At 42.8% G+C, this 22,690-nt stretch overlaps 1 protein-coding gene across 2 annotated transcripts in view; it reads right to left on the reverse strand.

Annotated features, from left to right (window-relative positions):
* RAI14 (retinoic acid induced 14) overlaps positions 1-2,413 on the reverse strand; it is an 87,387-nt gene extending 84,974 nt beyond the window's left edge. For both annotated transcript variants that reach the window (XM_057431128.1, XM_057431126.1), the window contains exon 1: positions 2,282-2,413. The gene's annotated coding sequence lies outside the window, so the exon portion shown is untranslated. The remainder of the gene's footprint in view (positions 1-2,281) is intronic.
* Positions 2,414-22,690: the final 20,277 nt, after the last annotated feature.

The raw sequence follows: 22,690 nt of genomic DNA on the forward strand, positions 1-22,690 counted from the left end.
ACCAGTGAGATCTTCAGTTACTTCCACGCTTCACCAGACTCACATTTGTCTCTGGCAGTTTAACAGCGATGAGCTCTAATCTATTTACCTAAATTACAGGTACTTGCACTACTTCCTCTATACCCTAAGAGTGTATTATTAGATGACCCTCAAAATGTAAGGAGCAGCAAGGACTGACAACTCTGAAAACAAGCCCCAGGGTACCTCAAATGCAGAGCTATCGCTTGTGTGCGTTCACAGGGACCTAGACAGCAATTCCAAGCAACAAGGCAGGAGAACAGGCTTCTCAGACATGCAGGAAGTATGTATGCAGCAGGAGAGACAGTTTCTCGAATCTATAACCCCAAAAGATGTTATGGACGGATATGTTCCCACATTCGGGATTGCCATTAAGCAAGCCACTAAAGCTCTAACTGGATTTGTTCTAGTTTTTTGGTTTTGCTCTGTAGTTACCTCAAGCATTATCCCTAGGCAAAAAGAACTAGCCCACAATCAGCTCTCAAGAGGAATGTGATTAGGGTATTATTGCAGTAGGATTTAGAAATTGTCAACATATCGCCCAATAAGTTGGCTTTCATGTTTCTCCAGGCACTGCTTCTTCCCCAAAAGAGGCACAAACTGCTTATGAGGGAGAGGAGGGAAAAGTAACATAGTAAGGAACATACAAAAGGAGGAAAAAAAAAAATAAAGAGATGAGGCAAGTGAGCAAACCCTCTTGTGAAATGCTTACATAGCTTCATGAGATGAGCAGCCTCCTGCCTAGTCTCTTCTCCACTTGATGTTATCCATCTCTCCATTCGGGGGGGAGAGGGGAGGAGGTAGCATTTTATGCTTTGCTAGCAGATGCACTCTTGGAAGAGGGAAGAGGGCCAGTATTTTTAGAGACTGGAAGGATGGATATCTGCTACTGCAGAGCGACTTCTTGGCACTGAGCTTGGCTTCAACTCAAGAGAACCCTAAGCTCCTATAAAGCCTTGCTCTACTCAAATGCTTTTTCACTCTGGTTCATATGGCTGTTATGCAATTCTTCTATTAGTAAATAGAATCTCATTGACAGCTTTTCATGAGTGTCCCGAGACAAAAGCCAAGCAGGTCACTCACAGACATTTACTTAATTCATTTACTCCTACTTAATCTAGGACATCAGAAGGCCTTTCCAAAATAAGGTATGGGTATTCTTTTGATATTTGATTATTTTTTTTTAGTAACACACACTAACCTGCTGCCCACTGGGACAAATGAAAGAAAGAAAACAAGGAGGAAAAGAGAAACTGCACCTTCCACCAAAGTGGCACCAGATTTGCAAGTGGTTTACATCAGCTCTGTAATAAGCATGCTCACACTCACTATAGAAACAAACAGGAAAATTTGTTAAGATCCTGCAGTGATGTTACAGCAATATTTAACGAGTCTTTTCACCAGGGAGAAACTTAAGAATGTCACAAGTGGCAACAGCAGAAGGCTTGTGCTGCCAAGCGCCGTGCGAGAGAAAGCAAAGTCTTCAGCGTGTTCTGTTGGAAGTTAGAAGCTCAGGTTCCTGGTTAAACTGACGCGACAGCAGACTATTCCATTACTTTTAACAGCTAAAGAAAATCTTGGTGTTTCAAGCCCCCGCTGCCAGGGGAAGGCGCAGACCCGCAGCCAGGCCGCCCCCCTCGGGCTCACACTAGAAACGCGGAGACAAATCGCCCCACCGCAGCACCGGGACAATCGGGAACACCTTTCTTAGCGGAGCGAGGAAACACGAGGATCTCCCCGGGGACAGGCACCGGCAGCGGGACTGACGCGGCGGCGCTAGGGCGCCGGGGCGCAGCCGGACCCGCGCTGTCAGGGACGGGGCGAGCCCCCACTGACCCCGCGGCTCCGCTCGGGGCTGAAGGGGCTCCCGGCGAGCCGCCGAAGGGCACCGAGGTGCTACTGCTCACCGCCGCAGGCAGCTGTCACCCCCGCGGGGAGGGAAAGCGACCCCGCAGAACAATAAACAAAGTGAATACAAACCAAGAGCCACGCACAGGCTGCGCTCCCCACGCCGGCGAGACAGGGCTCTGGGGAAGCGAAGGCAGAAGTTTCCTCCTGTTGCGCCCCACAGAGGGTGTCTCCCCTCAGACTCCGGCGGTTGCAGCCCCCCGCGGTCGGCGGCGGAGGCGGGGGCAGGTGGTCGCCGCACACAAAGCCCCTATTCACAGCGCCCGCCACCGTGTGCGTGTGCGTGTGCGTGTGCGTGTGTGTGTACGCAACCTCTCTCCGCCACCACCGGTGCCTCACGCCGAGCCGCGCTCACCTCATGTGGGGAACCGCGTCCCGCTACCACCGTCCCCGCCGCCGGCAGCCGAGCCGAGCCGAGCCGAGCCGAGCCGAAGGCGGAACGGCGCCGCCGCGCGCCCCGGGACACTCGGCCGCTCGGCGCGGATAGGGCGGGTTGGGGGGGGTGGTGGTGGGAGGCGTGACATCACTCCGCGGCCACGTGACCGCGGGGCTCCGGCCCCCCGCAGGGAAAGGGAAGGGAACGGAAGGGGGGGGGGATTTGTGCGCGAGGAGACCGGGTGGGTCACGTGTCGGCGGGCGTTGCGCGGGGATCCCGCGCCGAGGAGCGGGATGCTGAGGGGAGGGGGCAGGAGGAGGGGTCGCGGTCGAGGGTCTGCGCGGTGCGGGGAGCGCACCCTGGCCTCGACGGGGCTGGTGGTGTGCCGGGAGGTGGGTGCCAGGGCCCGTCACTGGGTGCCTTCAGGTCTCCTCTAGAGAAAGCTGGAGGCAGGCAAGTAGCAATACCGAGTTCTTCAAGGAGTGCAAGTGCTTGAGCACATAGGAAAAGTCGTGCACTTCAGTTCTCTCCAAAGCTTCCCTGTGCGTCAGGTTCCCCTTTCCCAGCCCCCTAGGTAGGAAGGACTGCTTCAGAACGAAGGGAAGTGGGGTACTTCGTGTTTAATATCCAGATCAGTGGCTGGTGTAGTGTTTGGTTACGCAGGAGCTTAGAGGTTTGAAAATCAGAAGCGGGCTTTATAGCTGTGCCAGGGTACTGCTTCACTGGACGCGCTCCAGAAGTCTCTATGTAGGCCAAAGGCCTCATTTCAAACCTGAACCTCCAGAGCGCCCTTTTCAAGTCTTCTGGCAAGCCAATGGCAAACCACCTCGCTATCTGACTGAAAAGGTCACTTTTGCCTTCTTCCATGCAAGGAACTCTGGAATAGTCTACAATTTGTCCTGATAAGTGAGTTGGTGAGCCTCTGCCTCCTGTTCCTCCACCAGAGCCCTGCCAAAGTTGCTCGTACCCTTCTCATGGTATCATGCCCATCTACTGGTCCCACTCAACCACAGCTGTGTTCCCCAACTGCGAAAGTCTCCTTTAATCTCTGTGATTGCTCTTATCGTCTATGTTCTCAGTCATATCCACGCCTTCTAAAGTGGCAAACAGTACAAGGAGGAAATGAGCACTTCAAAACTTTGGGCCATTATTGTAGTAGTGGCAAGTATTGTTATTAAACAAATACACTCGATTATCACCAGAAGCATGCTTTCCCCTGCTGATCTGCAGTCCTTACCTTGGCCAATTTATTTTGTGTGTATTTTGCCTTCAAGAACAGCCATCGTCTGCCAGCACTGTTTCCTCTCTCCCTTTTTTTCCCTTTTTTTTATGAAAAAGATGCTTACCAATGTTAGTATAATAGAGTTAATGCTGAGAATTTAATTTGCACAGAAACAATAAAATCAGGAAAGTTAAACTTTCCCAGCAGTGCTAGCTCAGCTGCTATGAAACATGTTGCAATTATTAAGGAATTGTTTTTAATTCCAGTTATTTTAAAAAGCCAAATACATGTGTATGGTATGGTTAGAAAGTCTCCTCCTACTTCTTCTAACACCACCAAAATTCCATGTAATCATGTGTGACTAATATAAAAATGATTTAATATGCGAGTACTACCTCTTGCATTTTGAATAGTTTGACCATGTAGGATTTTCATTTCCATTCTCAATGACAGGATATCATAAGCACGGAGTTTGGGTATACTTGCATCACACATGAATAACATGGTATTGTGAAATATCCAGTTTTTGAGAACAGGAAAATACCATATCTACTAGTTCCCAGAAAAGTATAGTTCATTGTCTGGTAAACTGTGCACCAGTATGAAGACTTTAGGCAGCTACTTTAAATGCATTAAACCAAACTGATCTGACTGACAGAACCTTACTGCCGTTTAGGTTACACTCCTTGCATGGGAAACTGTGTTTTGATTTCCTCTTTTCTGAGCCCCCTCTTGGGTTCCTCTCCAGGGGCAGGGCATTGCCTCTCTTTCAAAACACTCCTATGTAATTTTATGGCTGAAGCCTCTGCAGGCAGAGCAAAAGATTGGGAGTCAGGAGATACCAACTCTGTTTCTGATTTTGCCCTGAGTGTGCTGCAGGAATCAGTGGCAGTCATGTTCTCCCACCTGTGTTTCTAATATCTGTCTCTGAGGTGAGAACAACTCTTTGGGAGTTTTATTAGGTGATCAGCATGAGCTAACAGAAGTTGCTAGTAAGATGAAGAGAATCTAATCTGCAAGAGGCAGGAGGTGGAGTACATCCTACACTAGCAGTTTGTCTCAAAATCCAAGCATGCACATCAGCAGTGTGATGCCCTTCCCATAGCCGTTCATTCCTTTCTACAAAAGGCATAAGGCAAGGGTGGAAGAGTAAGAGACTATTGTCTTCTGCTCAGTCTCCTGGAAAAGCTGGGGGGCTGCAAGCCAGTTTTGATGCTGAGTGCCTGCCCACAGTGAGGATGTGATGAAACTACCCATGCATTCCTAGCTACTTCTCCAGAAGGGAGAGGCCTGGAAGTGGCTTAAAGATGTCTTTAAGCACATGTTATCACTCTGATGCACTGTCTTGATAGCATCTGCTAATTAGCTTACTTGGCATTGTTAATTTTTTTCTGCTGCTTGTGTCTAGTTGTTAATTTTGAGGGGGTTTTTCATGTTTTTTTGTGTGTGTGTGTTCGTGTGTAGGTTTTTGTTGTTTCTTTTTTGTTTTATTTTTTGTTCTTTTTTTTTTTTTTTCCTTCTGGCTACCGCCTTCTGCAGAACACAAAGTGCTGGTCACATCTCCACTTATAAGTTATTTGCAAAGGAAATCACACTCCTGAACTGACTGATCACTGCTCTATCCTTCAGGCAGTTTAAACCTGTTCTATGAGCTGTAAGTACCACATTTTCTCTTCCCTTGTTAGACTTGTTCTCGTCTGATTATTTCCAATCCGAGTATAGTTTGTTTTGCTAATCCTGGCTGTTACTTTATAGCTGAAGAACAATCTAAAGAAAGTTTGGTATTAGATTTTGAGACTTGATGTTGTTCCCAGTCTGATCCTGGACAAACTCCAACACAAAAGGGAAGCATACAGAGGCTGGAGGCGAGGATGGGTAGCCTGGGATGAATATAGAGAAATTGTGTGAGCAGCCAGGGATCAGGTTAGTCCTGAAAAATTAAACCTGGGTAACGATAAGATCAAGTTCGAGACCATCTTAGGAACCTGAAGGTGAACAAGTCCATGGTATCTAATGAGATGCATCTACAGGTCCTGAGAGAACTGGTGGGTTTAGTTGCCAAGCCGTTATCCATCATATTTGAGAAGTCATGGGAGTCTGGTGAATTTCCTGCTGACTGGAAGAGGGGAAATAAAACCCTTGTATGTAAAAAGGGAAAAAAAGGAAGACGTAGCAAACTACAGTCCTGTCAGTCTCACCTCAGTGCCCAGCAAGATCATGGAGCAGATCCTCATGGAAACTATTCTAAGGCGCCTGGAAAATAAGGAGATTATCAGTGACAGTCAACATGGTTTCATTCAGGAGCAAATTATGCTTGACAAATTTGGACTTGGTGGTGTTGGTTGATGAGAAACATAACGTGCCCCAGCAGTGTGTGCTCACAGCCCAGAAAGCCAAACTTGTGCTGCACTGCATCAAAAGGAACATGACCAGCAGGTCAACGGAGGTGATCCTGCCCCTCTAATGTGCTCTTGTGAGACCCCACTTGCAGTCCTGTGTCTAGCTTTGGAGCCCCAAAGAGAGATGTGGTCATATTGGAACAAGTCCAGAGGATGGTCACAAGCTTGATCGGAGGCTGGAGCACCTCTCCTATAAAGACAGGCTGAGACAGCTGGGATTGTTCAGCCTGGAGAAGAGAAGGGTCAGGAGAGACCTTATAACAGTCATCCAATACCTAAAGAAAATCTGGAGAGAGAGTTTTTGCAAGGTCCTGTAGTGATAGGGCAAGGGGGAATGGCTTTAAGCTGAAACAGGATAGATTCATATTATAAAGAAAGAAGAAATTCTTTACAATGAGGGTGGTGAGGCACTGGTACAGGTTGCCCAGAGAAGCTGTGGATCCCTGGCAGTGTTCAAGCCAGGTTGGATGGGGCTTGGAGCAGCCTGGTCTAGTGGAAGGTGTCCCTGTCCATGGCAGGAGGCTTGCATGATCTTTAAGGTTCCTTCCAACTAAAAGCATTCAATGATACTATGTTCTTTGCCTATAGTAAAATATATTTTTTCAGCCTTTTTGAAAGTTGTCCCCCATAAACTCAGGAATTTCTGTGGTAACAAGTGAGAGAGTTAAAAATGTTGTTTGTATTTGCTCTCACCCTAGTGCTTTCTTTTTTTAATAACTTGTTAGCATAGAAAGGAGGTACTTGATGCCTCTTCACAATATGGCATGTTTCAGAGAACTTGGTTGGGAATTTTTCTCCTTTAGTGTTTCTGTGCTGTTTGTTTAGCAACGGCAATGAGTCTGACAGGATCAACATATAGGAAAATACTAAAAACTGAAGACGTATGAGGGACTTGGAGAATAAGACCTTAAGCCTGCTGTAGAAGAGGATCAGGTTCAAGATCACCTAAGAAACCTGAACCTGCGCAAGTCCATAGGACCTGATGAAATCCATCTGTGGGTCCTGAAGGGGCTGGTGAATGAAGTTGCTAAGCCACTGTGCATCATATCTGAAAAGCCATGGCAGTCAGGTGAAGTTCCTGATGACTGGACAAAGGGAAATAACAGCCCCTATTTTTAAAAAGCAGAAAATGGAAGACCAGGGAAACTACAGACCATTCAGTCTCACCTCTGTGCCTGGCAGGATCATGGAGCAGTTTCTCCTGGAAAGCATGCTAAGGCACATGAAATACAATGAGGTGATTAGTGACAGCCAGCATGGCTTCACTAAGGTCAAATAGTGCCCGACCAGTTTGGTAGCCTTCTATGACGGGGCTATGGAAGTGATGTATAAGGGCAGAGCAACTGACATGGTCTGCCTGGACTTGTGCAAAGCATTCGACCCTGTCCTGCATAACATCCTTGTTTCTAAACTGGAGAGGCATAAATATGATGGATGGACCAGTCAGTGGATAAAGAATTGGCTGGATGGTCACATGCAGAGAGCTGCGGTCAATGGCTTGATGTCAGAACAGAGACCAGTGATGAGTGATGTCCGTTAGGGGTCAGTGACGAGACCAGTCCTGTTCAACATCTTTGTCGGAGACATGGACAGTGGGATTGATGACGCCAAGTTTGCTGATGACACCGAGATGTGTGGTCGACGTGCTGGAGGGAAGGGATGCCATCCAGAGGGACCTTGAGATGCTTGAGAGATGGGTCAGTGCAAACCTCATGAAGTTCAACAAGGCCAAGTTCAAGGTCCTGCATGTGGGTCAGGACCATCCCAAGCACAACTACAGGATTGTAGTTGCAGATAATGGGTTGAGAGCAGCCCTGAAGAGAAGGACTTGGGGGTGTTGATTGATGAGAAGTTCAGCATGAGTCAGCAGTGTGTGCTTGCAGCCCAGAAACCAACTGTGTACTGGGCTGCATCAAAAGGAGCATGACCAGCAGGTCAAGAGAGGTGGTTCTCCTCCTCTACTCTGCTCTCATGAGGTCCCCCCTCCAATATTGTGTCCAGTTCTCAGGCCCCCAACATAGGCAGGACTTGGACCTGCTGGAGAAAGTCCAGAGGAGGTCCATGAAGATCCTCAAAGGTCTTGAGCACCTTCCCTATAAAGACAACCTGGGAGAGTTACAGTTATTCAGCCTGAAGAAGAGAAGGCTCCAGGGATACCTTATAGCAGCTTCCAGTACCTAAAGGGGGGCCACAGGAAATCTAGAGAGGGACTTTTCGCAAGGGTATATAGTGACAGGACAAGAGGGAATGGATTTAAACTGAAAGAGGGGAGATTTAGACTAGATACCATGAAAAAAATTCTTTACTAGGAGGGTGGGAAGGCACTGGAACAGGTTGCCCAGAGAAGTTGTGAATCATCATCATTCTCTGATTCTATGATCTGCCACAAGACCCCAGGTATGCTGATGGACATGAAGGACATGGAACTGTTGGAGCAAGTCCAGAGGAGGCCACAAGGATGATAAGGGGGCTGGAGCACCTCCTGTATGAAGATAGGCTGAGAAAGCCGGGGCTGTTCAGCCTGGAGAATTAAAGCTGTGGGGAAACCTCATAGCAGCCTTCCAGTATCTGAAGGGAGGCTACAAGAATGCTGGAGAGGGAATCTTCATCAGCAGTGGGACAAGGGATGATGAGTTTAAACTTACACAGGGGAGAATTTAGATCAGATGCAAAGAAGAAATCTTTAGAGTGAGGGTGCTGAGGCATTGGCATAGGTTTCCCCATCCCTGTGGCTGCCCCATCCCTGGCAGTGTTTGAGGCCAGATTGGATAGGGCTTTGAGCAAACTGGTCTAGTGGAAGGTGTCCCTGCCTGTGGCAGGGGATGGGAACTGGATGAGCTTTGAGGTCCCTTCCAACCCAAACAGTTCTATGATTCTGTGATTCTATGATTCTAAAGTCACAGCTGGATCTGCTTAGACAGGTCTCTTAACAGAGACAAAATTTTGAGGGAGAGGAAGCTTACCTAGGGACTTCTTTTACTTTGAGTTGATCTTTTAAAGTCTGAATGAAAAACAGTAATAGTTGCAGGGAATCGTCTAGACTATTTCAGCTTTCACTTTTTAGGTGCATATTTCTTCTGCCTCCACCAACCTTCCTTCTTTCTCATGGTTTTACATATACAGTCTCCTCTTCACACTTTTTGCATGGAGTCCCAATCTATAATTTGTCTGAACTCTTTATGGTCTCAGGTGACATTTTTCAGAAAGCTCCAAAGAAATTCAGTTGTTTGCCGTTGTGATTCTTCCTTCGCCACAAAGCCCTGCTTTGCCATGGTCACAAGAGGCACTGTGAGGCTAGGCTGCCCTTTACTGGGCCCCATAAATCTGAATATTCCTCCTCTGCCATAGGAGCAGAAATCAGGAGACAAAGGAGGAGACCATGCTCTCTGTTTCACTCTTGCTAAAATCCTCAGAATTTCTCAGCAGAGATCAGCTGGACCTTGGGGAGCCTGCCTTAAACAGCAGCCTTATCTTGGTGGGCATGAATAGATCAATTCCAGTTAGGAAAGAGAATAGTCCTCCTGGAATGTAGCTTGCTCTTTTCTCCCTATGAGAGGAAAGACATTGCCTCTGGATATATTTTTCATTTTAGTTTCTAGCCACTGGAATATACAAAGCAAATTAATGCAATCCTTAACTAGGAAGATAAAAATTGTCTTTTTTCCATTCACTTTCTCACATTATTATGGAAATGTGTGCTTGCCTGTTAGTGCCTTTGATACGAATGTGCTTTCTGTAGGCCTAACTAGGAGAAAAACAATTTCTTGGCCTTTTTGCTAACATCCAGTGTAAAATAAGTTTATCTTGTATATCTTACCTGTGGGGACCACAGCTTGGAGCTTTGAAGAAGTGGACTTGATCTAACGCAGTTTTCCCACAGAGAATTATTCCATAGCATGTTTAATTCTTTAATTATTTTAAAAGTCCATGAGAACAACAAAAGAGGATTATGCACTCCTTACACAAACAGATTGTGCCTGAAATGGCTGCATGTCTGTGTGAATAATTTAGAAAGGATAAAGTGCTTCATTTCTTCTTATAGAAAAGCGTGGCAAGCAGAAAGGCAGCTGTCCAAATGGGCAACAAGACCTTTGGAGGTAAAGAACAAAGCTTTATTAAATGCCTGTCCCAGAATAAACAGGGCATATTTCAGGTTTCTATACCATGAAGAGACTGGTTTTGTGCAGCATCCTTTACTTTCTTTTCTTCTAGCAAGAGTTCTTCATTCTCACCTGCATAGCCGCTCATGCATGGGCCATGGGAATTTTACTCATTTCAGCTTACTCAATTTTTCTCCATTCTTCCACAAGTGAGAGGAAGATTATCTCACCTATTGTCCCCCCAAGATCACTGCTGAGCCAATCCCTTGCTCCCCAGCTCCTGCACAACCTAGAGGATTCCGTGCAAGCTTGAGGGATGAGACTTTTTGAAAGCCTGATGGGAGCATCTGTGTGAAGCCACCAGACTACCAGAGGCCAGGCAGAGCACACCTTCCACAGAGCTGGCTTCCACCCCTCTGCAATTATAAAGGGCTCTTTGAAGGCACACCAGTGAAAGTCCTGAAAGGCCAGTTGCCCAGGAACAACCAAGAAGATTATACTAATCTGAGGATCGCTAAAGAGTAAAATCCCTAGTGTTCAGTTACACTGGAGAGCACCTTGATTATGTTGTAACAGCACAAAAACCAAACCTGTTCCCACAGGAAGAGGCAGTTACATGCTGTATTTACTCCACACCATACAGGGAGTTGTTCTGTCTCCACTTTTGCTTTGGGGTTTCTGTTCCACTCAGTATTTGTAAATCAATTTCCTCTTCCCATTCACACTGAAGAAATACACATTCCTGCATATTTAAATGACTATTTGCATTACAGAGGAACCAAGCACCTTGAAAATGGCATTTCAAACGGCTTATTTTTTTGTCTTCCCTCCTTAGAAGGTTTCTTAATGTTCTTGGCGTCTGCAATTTGAAACTTCAGTTCTGTCCCATGCTGTATTCGCATGACACAATTTCTGCTGCTGATTTTGTTGCGGAGGTGCAAAATCCCATGTGCATTCTGTCTTAGTTGTCACTCTTCCAGCTTTTGGAAAAGAAATTTTCTTAAATCTCCAAAAGAACCAAATCTCACTCTGTCAGTCGTCTGTTTTGATTTTTAAATTATTCTTCTGATACAAAGACTTTCAGACCACATTTTTTTAATTCTACAAGTCTTCATTTCTTCTTCGAGAGCTTAGTTTTTTCTTTTGTATGTATAAGTGAAAACTTGTTTAAAAAAAAAAGGAAAATACAATATTTCTTTACTATCTCTGTTTTATTGGAGTATGATTCATATCAACCCCAGCCTCTGCTGGGATTGGTGTAAACGAGTGTCAGACCTTCCTTTTATCCTGGATCACAAGGAAAAATATTAAAGGGTTGGAAAGTGGGACAGGATCCAAGGTTAAGACTCTGTGATTTAGTGTGGAGACCTCAGAGATTTCTGCACTTTGCACAAGGACAGATAAAAATCTTATGTAATCCTGCTCCAGCAGAGAGGCTTTTCATAAGGACTTCTGCAAATGAAGCACCTAATTACCACCAAATATGTAGCAAACAAAGGAGTGAGAGTAAAGCTTTGATATGCTGTACCAGGTTTTTGAGATTAAGACAAATCAAAACATCAAAGAGGAATGAAATTGTATATAAAAGATTATAAATACGGACCCAAGGGCAGAGTTTCATGAAGTGTTGAGATCTGGGTTTGGCATTATCAAAGTTAAGGAATTATCAAGGTTAAAAAAAGCCCTAAAGCCACATTCTCCAGAGGGGTGAACCGGTATAAATTCACTCCACTCAATAGAAATCATTCATACTTTTGTGAACTGATTTCTTTACAGTGATTTCTTTTGTCTAGTAGAATTTTTCCCATGTGGAATACTGTGTCTGTGTGCAGTGGTGTGGCTGAGATGTCCTCTTTTCTCACAGTTTTACCCTGTGCACTTACTCTTTTGCTTGAATGTTCGGTCTCAGACATTTTGTTGCCTACTGCCAAAGTAGCCTCAGTCCATCTGTTTAGCAGGTTCTTCTGGCCTTCAGGGAAGAAATAATTTTGCTGCTGTGGAGCAGCTCACAGCATCACATCATCCTGTGTGACAGTTATGTCTAAAGGTCAGTGATCACCAGCAGGGTGACCCACCCCTTTTGACCCCCACCGCTCCTTCTCCTTCCCACACACTCATCCATCCTTCATGACCAGTTGGGAATTCTTGTGTCTGTAACCGAGTCTAGGCCAAATCTCACCCTTCTCTCCCTGCTAGAGAAACACATGTAACAGAAATCCCAGTGTGCTTTCACAACAAACCAATCTGCTGCTTTCCAATTACACCAAGGATACCACAAGCCTTTATTTTCCAGGAACCATTAGGACTCACACCTCTGCCTATCCTCCCCTTCCAGGTGAAGAGCTGGGCCAGACAGATAGGTCTGGCTATCACCAACACTCTCCCACCAAATAGTCTCTGTCTGGTAAGGAGGAGGAGGGCATTGTCTCCCAGGAGACTTGGTATGTGAACCACTTTATTCTCTTGCTTAGAGGCGTGGCATGTGGGAGTACAGACACTCAAGCAGTAACCATTATTCTTTACAGTTGGAGAGAATTTGGGAGCTGAAAGGATGTGAAAGGACTCAACAAAATGAATGGTCATGACTGTGGGAGGGGGCCAGAACCCACTACCAGCTTCAAGCCCTTCCAGAGTGCATTAGCCAGCTAAGTGATTAATGGAATATAAGGGATACCCAGCAATGCACTCTCTTCACATCAGAGTAAACATCACGTGGTGGCTGTGCTGATCTAATGCCATGTTAGATGTGCCCAGATTTAAGGCAGATCACGTTTGTTCTGAGAAGTGCCTGCCTGTGCACAAATCTACTAATAATTACCCTGAAACCATGGGCTGCTATAGCTGATGGTATGCAGAGTCCCAGAAATAAGAATCTCTTATCTCCAACTTTTATTTGGGATCAGCAATGTCTTGGAATGTGTTAGTGTTCTCTTGGAATAGAGAGCGCAGGTTTCAATGCGTTCATACCAATTCTTTCCATTTCAAACTTTTCTTGAGTTTGAACTGCTGCCCAAGAAATGAGAATAGAGCACCTCTTCTGCAAGAGTGACAACTTACGCTTGAGTCTGATCTTACAAAGCGGTCTGGTGGTAACAACCTCTGAGGAAACATGGAGCCCAACTCTGGAACCTGTTAGCTTCTGCCCAGGGCACAGGAGTCTCTTCTTGCAGGACATGATAGCGAGAACCCAGCTGACAGTCTGGTGCTGCTTCCATTTCCTTTAACTTTCAGGTTTAATCAGGATCATTAAATATAAAAAAAATGAACATTGGTTTCTAGTCAGTTGCTAGTTATTTCCGTCTGTTGCCCTGGAAGGAAGAATACAACTACTGAGAGATACGGATACACTTTATCAATCAACTTTTAAGTACACTTAAAAATAAAAGCTAAGGAACTATAGCCTCAGGTTGAAACTATTACTGGAAGGAATGGAACCATTTACAATAAAATGTAATAATAAAGCACAGAAAGTAAATAAGATAGAATTGTTTACTTGGGTACTTGCTTGCCATTTTATTTCACTTTGCAATTTTAAAACACAAATCTGTTTTGCAAATAAGCAGTGCATACATATTAGCAGTAAGGCTGTTCTCAATTTCATTTTAAGTAGTTGAGTAACGAAAGTATAGTTGCAGTTGGATGTTGAAGAGTAGAGACAGATGGATACAGCAAGCATTTTTTCTATGAACATTAGATAGTTGGTGCTTTTTGGAATGAAGTAAATACCAAGTACCTTAAAATAATTTTATTGCCTTTTTCAGCCTTTGTTTCTGCAGCCATTTGTGAAACCAGGAGGTTTTTGTTTAGAAAATTCAAGGAAAGGAAGACTCTTGAGAACATTTATGCGTACGAAGGCTCAGAAAATTACTTGTAAACCATAATTTTCTGTAATTTTACCAACAAGGATTAGGTCATCTCCCCCATTTTATTAAATGAGCCAAATTTTGCCTTCCAAACTCTACAACAACATAATTTTCTCCATGTCGCTATCCCCAAGGAACCATAATTGAACCAGACTGATAAATGGTATATTTAAGTTATTAATTGTAAATATTTTAAATGAAGATGCTAAAACTTTTGAATTTGGATATATTTGTATTTTCCGTTATTAGTTGGGCCTATATCTGTTCTCTGTCCAGAATTTAATTCCTGGTGGGCAAAAGTGATAGACTCTGCCATTCTGGCTTCTTGAACGCAGTTTATATACCTCTTTCTGTTTCATTGAATCTCCAACAAGTTTCAATCTAGCTCCAACTATATCACTTACAATTTCATTAAATTGCTCTTAAATTCAGCCTTGGTACTTATTCCAGAATCCTGCATATGTTTTGCTCTCCTCCTCTGAATTTCCTAAGTCCAATTTGTATATGAAGGAGTATGCAGAATGAAATTGCAATCACGTTCGCAGTGATTATATTTGGAAAGTGTATACTTCAGTGGTTGCAATGAGGTGGTGCCTAGCTGCAGTGAAATGCTAACTTGTGAAGAATACAGTTTCTGGTACTGACTTCATTCTTCAATATTTTCAGGGCTTAGAGAGATTTGTTTGCAGCATTTTCTGAAGAAAGCAAATATGTCCATTTGCTTTGAGAGTCTTCATTAATGTAATATATGGAATGAGAAATTCCCTTTGGAATGGCAGTATTGCCTTTGAACTTCATTTTTACTTCTGACAGAGCTTTCATGTTGGTTTTGAACTTCTCTCTATTTCAGCATCATTCCTTCCCAAGATTCTGCTGTCAGTTCCATCCCACCTGCTGTCCATTAGAATATATCAAAACAGACCTATTTTCCTCAGTGAGAAATAGAAGGGCTCAGTGAGATACATCTTCCAGGCCAGGATGATATGGCCTATGCATGATTTAGCAAGCCATTTGGAATTTAGGCCCCCATATTTACTCTACTCACAGTTGGGAGTTGTTTCGTCGGACAACGTTCAGTTTTGTCCCCTGAGCAAAGTGTCCCCAGCACAGCTCATTCAAAGACATCCAAAGTGCAAATCGCTGGTTTAGACCCATACAACCCCTAATTCCCCAAAGGAGTTGGAGCACATTTAATGGGCATCTGGGATGGAGCTGCTTCTGAATCTAACTCGTATGCCCCAAAGTTGCTCTGCAAGTCAAACCAACATGATGGGAGGTTCACTCTCAAGCCACACCAAACCAAAATGTTAATGTAGACACAGTCAAAGCTTCCCAACTTATTTTAAATTTGCTTATTTTAACGTGATCTAAGAACCAGAACAGCCGCTTTATCTTGCTGAACAAGAGCAAAATGTCTGTCCAAATCCCCTCTCAGCATGTGAGGAGGTAGGATTACATGATATGTATCTGTGTATGAAAGCTGTATCAAATTAAATTGAATTCATGCCATGCTAATAGGCCTTAAAGTCTCAGCTCAATTTGTGATAGAGTGAGATTGCCATCTTTATTTAGTGGAATTTAATCTACAAAGTAGCATGTATTGACTTATACAACTGGTGTCCAAAGAAGTATTTGTCCATCAGGAATGGCTTCATGCTTCTTTAGTCCAGAAGGTAAGCAAAGAATGTGATGTTCCTCAAACATAAAAGGCATAATTGATTTAATGGAATTATTTGTTTAAAAAAACCCTTAACTAAATCAGTAAGAAAAATGAGACAACTTACTGTTCTTTTGTGTGGGTGTTTTAATTTTTAGTTGTTTGGTTGTTTGGTTTTGTATATTATTTGGTTTGGGTTTTTTCAGTCCTTCCTCCCTTGGATGGCTTTAGAACAGTCTCTTCCCTTCAGATTATTGTCAATTTGTGCTCAGTCTTAGGGTTCTGGTTTGTGGGCTTCACGCATTTATTGATATCAACTGTTTTATTTCATGAAGATATTTATTAGTCAAGAATTTTATGAAAAATTACAAATCTTAATTATCTGCCAGTTTAATACCATAGATTGTTTTCTCATTTGCAAGGATAATTTATGATGTTTATTGCATGTAAATTTCCTTTAAAGTGGATCCAATTACATTTTCACTGTTTTACTTGCCTTAGCATAGTAAGAACTTATCCATATGCTCTTCTTTTCTTCAGCTAACATAGAGTAAGTATCTATCTGGTCCTGAGACCAGATATGCTTCTGTTTACGTGGTTACAGCTCCCAGTAACATTAAACTGGTATAGAGATTGTATCCTTAGGTATTATCTCATTATTAAAACTAATTATCCGACCATTAACAAAAGCTGAGTAAGCTCTGAATCTTAAGATCATGACTATACCTTTTACCAGCATTACAGCCTTACCAGTATAAACGGCAGATTGGACTACTTCTTTTCATTGTTTGTGGGTGTTTAATTCTCTACACTTACTAACTACAAAATACAGGTTTGGAATTTATAGTCTAGAAAACAAAATCAAATGACTTGGAAACCCTAATAATGCAAAATGAGTATCTACCATTGACAGAGAACTACTTACCTGATTATGTACTTGCTCTTTGGGTTAGGTGGTGTCACAAAAGACCAGCTCAAAATTCATTAAGCACAGAGGTATGCCAGCCACATCTTTGTACAGAAATACTTGTTAGCAAAAGGAAATTATGCTTATAAATTGTACTGTCAAAAATAATTATTTTTATTGCATATCCCATCAACTAATAATTGTTGGAGCATTCAGTCTGGAGCTGCAGATGTTTATTGCTACTTCCTGGTCCTTCTCAATTCTCAAAGGGCAAGCATTCATTTACAGAATTAATACGACAAAACACAGATGACCAGAGTTCATAACCATACTAAAAGCAGTTAGGGGCCAATCCTAGACACATTTACTTCCTTGGATAGCTTCTTCTCATGCAAATAGTTCTATTAAAATAGAACAGTTTACAGATATAAGGAAAGGATGAAAGGTATAAGTGTCAGAAAAATAGCTAAAACATGCAGCAGTATCTGTATTATGTCTAGTTGAAAGCATTCCAAAAGATATCATGTTCTTTGATCTTTCTATTTCATGCAAATGTATCAATGCAAACTTTTCCTCTTCCTGTTACAGAAGTGATCTGAAGATGTGCAAAAGGAAGTTAGTGTTTCTCATCAAATCTCCAGGTAGTGGCAGGTTGAGACTTTATAGATCAGTTAATCAGTAAAATCAATTTGTGCTTAATTTTAATTTTAACCAGTAAGAACATATCCTAAGATTTTATTGCTCTGAGATCAGATGAAATCCATAAAAAAAGAATATATGAAGAACATGAAATGCTTTTATTGAATACCAGTGCTGTGTCTATTAAATTGGCAATTCACTGTATAAGAAACTTTCATAGACTATCTCCTTGGGGCTATAAATCATGCGTGTAGGACATCCTTTCCAGTGTCAAGACCAGCCATTAAACATGATTTACACTGACAGCTCCCTTCATTGATCAGAGGAAAACTTGTGATTTGTAGGCATGCATGTAAAGAAATGCCCTGTGTTCAAAGCCTTCCAGTGCTACATTTGTGGATTTTTGAGAGGACCCTGCATCCATCAGGTTTTTAAAAATGTTTCCACTAGTAATGGCAATAGTTGAAATAGGTTCCTGTAGTTCCTTCTTCCCCTTCACCCTTCCCACCACACCTTTTGTCTCTCAGTCTCCAGCCCTCTCTTTGTCTGGATTTCTTCCTTTACACCTCCCCTTCACACTTTGCCCTCTTCCATGACCTGTGTTTTCTTCTTCCCATGTGGTTCGCTCTGCTCTGTTTGCCTCTGTTTCTCCTGCTCTTGTTTTAATGCTTCGTGTTTCTTCTCCCCCAGTCTCTCTCTTTCCACCCATTCTTTACTCCCAGGTAGTGTGTCAGAGAGGTCAGCCTTAGTGATGACATTCAGTTTTACTAAATCTGCTGATCAGGGGCTGATCTTTTCTAAAACAACATTTTAATTAATATATCTAGATTTATACCCAAGCCTGAGTACTTCTACAGTAAGAATTATCTTGCAGAGCAGACAACCATAAACAAGAAATCTTCTCACAATTAATCTAGTTATCCAAGATATCACTGCTCAAAATATACTACTTTCACACAGTTACTACCTTCCTGAAGCCCAGATCTCCTTGCTTGCCCTCATTAATTACTTAGGAAAGCAGAAAAGCACTTGAACATGCCCTGAAGGTCAAACAAATGTGAACAAAACCCTAAAGCTGATGATAAATTCCCACTCTCTATTATGCCACATTGGGCATGATTTCCAGACCTGAACAGTTTGCCATTCGGTTTCCTCACCAGCTGACCTTATGTATACTTGCAGTTTTAGTTATTTATGTGTTTGGATCTCAGTTGCATTCACATTAAACCTTCTTTACACTGCTCTGCCAATGAAAGGGGACCTCTGGGTAGCTGTAAATTACATTAATGTCTCAGACTGATGTGAGGGGGCATTAGAAGAAAGTGGTGCTTTCCCCAGGAATTAAGCACAAATTCAGGAAGCAGATGAGCAGATGGATGCTGTTCCAGGGGATGAGCTTTAGTTGTTGCCAGTTACTGGTCTGAGTAAATAATCAACTGGGTGAAATTCTGTGGTACTGGCTGCACCTGTGATGAGACTGAATGCTCATAGTGGTCATTGTAAAAATCCATCCATGTTTACATTTTTTTTTTCTGTAGATCTTTATCTTTTTGTTTGCTTGCAAACAACTCTAAAACATACAGTATTTTTGTAATGGTAGGAGAGTAATGATACAATAATGTTCTTTGCTTGGTTTGCTTTTAACCTCTGAACAGGTTCCATATGGCAAATGATGAACGAGGTTTTTAAATTGTGTGTGGGACTGAGGGGCCATCAATCTGAGGATGATAGCCTTGATTTGTAATTATAAACTCTGATGTTTCCAAAGTAGATTTTGTACAGAAACTTCATGTTCATACCCAGATCACTGATAAAAATCATTGCTCTTCAGGTGTTCTGACTAATTTAGTTCCACGAGGTACAACTCCTGTTCCTTCCCATTTAGCTGAGATTTGTTTCTATCCCTCCACGCCAGACTCCTCTCTCTCTAAGGAATAACAATCTGGGAGATAGGAATGCTTGATAACTGTGTGATTATGGTCTGGATGCTCAATAAATTTTTTTAAAAGCAATAATAAAAATGTGTGAGTAACAACAGAGAACCCTGGAAAACCTCTCTTACTGCTATAAAGACATCACTCAAATGCAGCTTCTTTTTCTGTTAACAAGATGTTCCTTACCATTTCCTAAAGTTTTCACCCTGGGCAGATAAGCAGAATGGTGTGAGAGTAGCTAGGACCTGCATCTCATAATTTTCCTGCACAGCCTCAAATAAAAGATCCCTCTGTGGCTGTTACAAGGTTTTGCAGACTGCTAGTGGCCTGGGAGGAGGAGAAGGGGTTGGGAGAGCATGTTTGGAAACCTGTAAGCTAATGATAACCCTGGTCCGGATCAGTTATAAAAACACAAAGGTCGTATTCCAGTAAAACTTCCATGTTGGACTGAAAAAGCTTCTGTCTTTGAAAAGCAGAGGGAGTTTTACAGACACCATGTCCGTAAATACTGCAAACAGCAGTATAAAGATAAAATTAAGGATTTTTTTTTTTTATTTTAATGTGGGTACAGCATGGCCTCCCAAGCAATTGTGTCACTGGGGAAACTCTGAGCCCACATCTCGTGGCTGAGAATGCAATGGGAACTCTTTACCTTGGCCTTACTGCTGAGGAAAAACAGGAAAGATGTGTAACTGCCCTAAAAATTGAGCTCTGTGTGCATTTTTCATGACTTTTCTTTGTATACTGTATATGTGTGTATTGCCCCTTCTTTGTATATTTTTCTTAACACACTGTCCAATTTCCTCCTTTTCTTCCTCTGATTTCTCCCATTCCCTCCTGTTAGAAGTGTCCTTAAAATCACACAAAAAAAGGACAGTCAGGTCCAAATAACCATATATTCCTATCATTTTTACACATACTTCACTTTCTTCCATTCCCTTGGGCTGCCTGTGACTTTACAGAGCACGCTTACAGTCCCTGCATGTGTATCAGCAAGCTGTGCCTAAAACAGCTCACGACCAAGCTGCCTGTTGGGTGTGGTGGCCACTGGTGCTGTCACCTGCATAAGGGTGAGCACAGCCTCTCAGAGACCTTTCTTAAAACAGGCTGAAGCCATGCAAACACTGAAGCAAAACAAGAAGGATTTCTGTCAGTGCTCAGGTCTGTGCATCGGCTGTGGTTAGTTTACTAATGCAAATATCCCATGTTGCAGGAGTCCAGAGGGAGTTGTTTTCCAGATGTGGTTAATGCCCACTGCTGTTTTTCACCCCCGATTCATATATGCAGTTTGGATGCAAGGTAAGTACATGAGGTTGTCTAAGAAGATATGGGACACCTCCATCTTTTGGATGCAAATCTGCAGCTGATGCAGCCTCATTACAGACTTTTCATAACTAGTTTCTTCCTTGGTTTTGTTTGTCTGTTTTTTGTGAACATACTCCTGTGATGTATACTTAATAAGGTCAAAAAATTCAGTGTTATTTTATTATGAAATATTTCTTGGTGTTTGATAATTGGTTGAGCAAATAAACTTTTGCCATAGCCATTAACTGTACAGATTCCCAAATTAATTAGCAAGGCGGAGCTGACGTATTACCTATAGTTGACATTAATACAAAAGAGTTGGAGACGTATGTGCAGAATTGACAAATGGAAAGCAGAAAATGGATTTTGAAAACTAAGTAAAACAGTGGACATGCCATTTCTATGGAACATAGTGCCATAAAGAGGAAAAGTATTACACAACAAAAGCAGAAAAAATAAGGGAATTTAATTCTTCTGGGTTTTGTGGGTGTCAGTGCACATCCCTGGCACCAGTTCTCACAGGCTGGCTTCTAGAGCTCACCCATGAGTGCTTTGCAAGAGACAAAGCTAAATTAGTGTACCCTCTTGTGTGTGTTCATTTTTAGAAGTCCTTCCTTGATGTTCTGGAAAAGCAGTTTAGAAAAGCCTCTCTGTCCAATCAATTCAGTCACAGGCTCCATAGACAGAAATTCCTGATGCATTGAAATCAGTCTGTCTGAGATCCTTCTCTCCCATCACAGACACTACAGTAAATCCTCAGTTGGTTCTAAAGACCTGCAGTGGAAAACTGCTTTTAAAGTCCTTACAAATTCCAGTGTCCTCATATTATGAGAACTGCTAAAAGACAGTGACACCAGGAGCCTGCATCTCTTACCCATCTGTGGGGAAGGTGGGTGAAAGAGCAGTTCTCTGTCTGTAGTTTCTGGAAAAATCAGGTTATTTGTATATCTGATTACAGGGGGGAATTGCTGACCTTCAGCCACCGATCTCGCCCTTAGTCCCTTTTCCCTTTTCCTGCATCTCCCGAGACTCCATATATTGTCACGCATACCCAGAAGGTAATCAATAATGTATTGGCCTTAAATTGATTCAGGTCAGCCTCATCACAGATGACAGCAGCATTGATAGAGGAGAAGGCTGCTTTGGGAGCAGGATAATTATTTTCAGCCCATCACCCTCAGCTGGGAAATACATGTTTTTTGAGTTATGAAAGCCTAGACTCTGCTCCTAGTGGGTATTTAAAAGATGTGTATCTTGATACTTGGGAGGAAAACAAGAAAGAAGCTAGGTCACACACGGCATCTTCTGATTGCTTACAATTGGGAGCGCTTGACTTGTGAAAATCATCCAATTTTTTCTTCACCTTTACTCTGGACAGGCAGGCACAAATAACCCATAAACAGCATGCTGGAAGACTCCCAAATTCTTAAGGCAAGAGGCAAGTTAGTCTCGAGCAATATCAGATTAATCTGTCCCAAATAAAATAGAAATGAAAGCCACAGATCTCGACTGCATTTCTAAACAGAATTTTAGCTGTTAGCCATCTAATTATGTTTATATGTTTCTCTGCCCAAAATGCAAGTCATGGTACACTGGTGAAACAGGAAACTTTCACATTCCACAGGGTCCAGACATCACAGAAACAGCCATGAAAGTTCACACAGCAGGTCAGCTCGTCCTGCATTGCTTCAGTCAGGCACCACACATTTGGTGCTGGGAAACTCATCATTGGAGCAGCCCTGGCAGGGCTGCAGACATGCCAGAAATTGTGCCAAAGCACTGCTTAGGGCTGTGTGGGTGTGCATGTGAGTTGCTGTTTAAAACCATTAGCTGTCTAACATGAATGTACTTACTATTAACTGGGAATATTACAGTTAGATAATCCCTGCTTAAGCTGATTTTCGGTTGTCAGATATTCTTTATTAGAGACACAGTACAATTCTCAGCTTGTCCCGTTTCCTGGACAAAGCAGTACTTATAAATGATAGAAGTCAGTCTGAATTCCTGGTATGATGAGTATGAATTCTTCACGGTAAAAAAGCCCAATATTCTTTTGCTTTCCAGGCATTACCACAGGCCCATTTAGTCTTCAGCTTTTGTTATTTTGAGTAAATTCATCAAATAGAGGGTTTAAATTAGAGAGGAGACAGAATCAGAAACCTGGATACTCACCAACACTTTGACCTCAGGCATATTTCAGTTATTTTCAAAGAGTTTCAGCTGGTCCAGTTTCTATAAAAAAGACAAGACCTAAGCCCTTCGTCTGGACATGCTGAAACTGCAGAGGGATTCAGTTTCAGGTTTAAACTATATAGCTTGAGTTTGGAAAGAGCTGAAACCAAGTTTGTCATTACAAAATAGT

Source organism: Pezoporus wallicus, unplaced genomic scaffold, assembly GCF_028554395.1.
Source record: "Pezoporus wallicus isolate ANWC-B61680 ecotype Strahan unplaced genomic scaffold, APGP_CSIRO_Pwel_v1 contig_8692, whole genome shotgun sequence".
Taxonomy (NCBI): Eukaryota; Metazoa; Chordata; class Aves; order Psittaciformes; family Psittacidae; genus Pezoporus; species Pezoporus wallicus.